The following is a 618-nucleotide window of genomic DNA, read 5'->3' as shown; positions in this document are numbered from 1 at the left end:
CAGAGCTCACCAAATCAGAGACAATAACCACAATATTAGGCAGCTCCAGTACTTGTGGCAAGAAGATCCCTGTAAACTTTTCTTTTCTAGGAGAGCATTCTCATTTCCCCAGAGCAGTGTATTGGAACATCCAGGCCCAATTGCCTCGGTGCTTGGCACTCACTTCACCCACGTGTCCCCCAAAAGTGATGACTAGTCCTGCAACTGCCTGCTGCATACTAGATACTTATTGGACAGGTAAGGATAGATAAGGGTTACAGAACTCTCTACAACACATATTCATTTGTACTAAATGAGTCAGGTTCCCACCTAATTATGAGGCAGTTTTATCGCGCTGTCATAGACACCCCTTTCTTTCCTGCAAGGAGACGAGACAGCGATTGGTTGTTTCGCCGCAGTCACTTTAGCACCTTCATAAAAAGTTCGATCTTCCCGTTTATAGGATGAAAAGGTTTATGCTGGGAGTTGTTAAACACGGGGACAGGTGCAACTGGATGGAAGGTTTCACCGCATTCTTGCCACATAGATCTAGTACAGCAACTAGACACATAGATCTAGTATAGACCCCAGACACATTGTTTGTTGGGTCTTCTGCTTTGGGCCTATTAACCATTTATA

The sequence above is a fragment of the Xenopus laevis genome, chromosome 5S (assembly GCF_017654675.1).
Source record: "Xenopus laevis strain J_2021 chromosome 5S, Xenopus_laevis_v10.1, whole genome shotgun sequence".
Classification (NCBI taxonomy): Eukaryota; Metazoa; Chordata; class Amphibia; order Anura; family Pipidae; genus Xenopus; species Xenopus laevis.
This window is presented reverse-complemented; position numbering follows the sequence as displayed.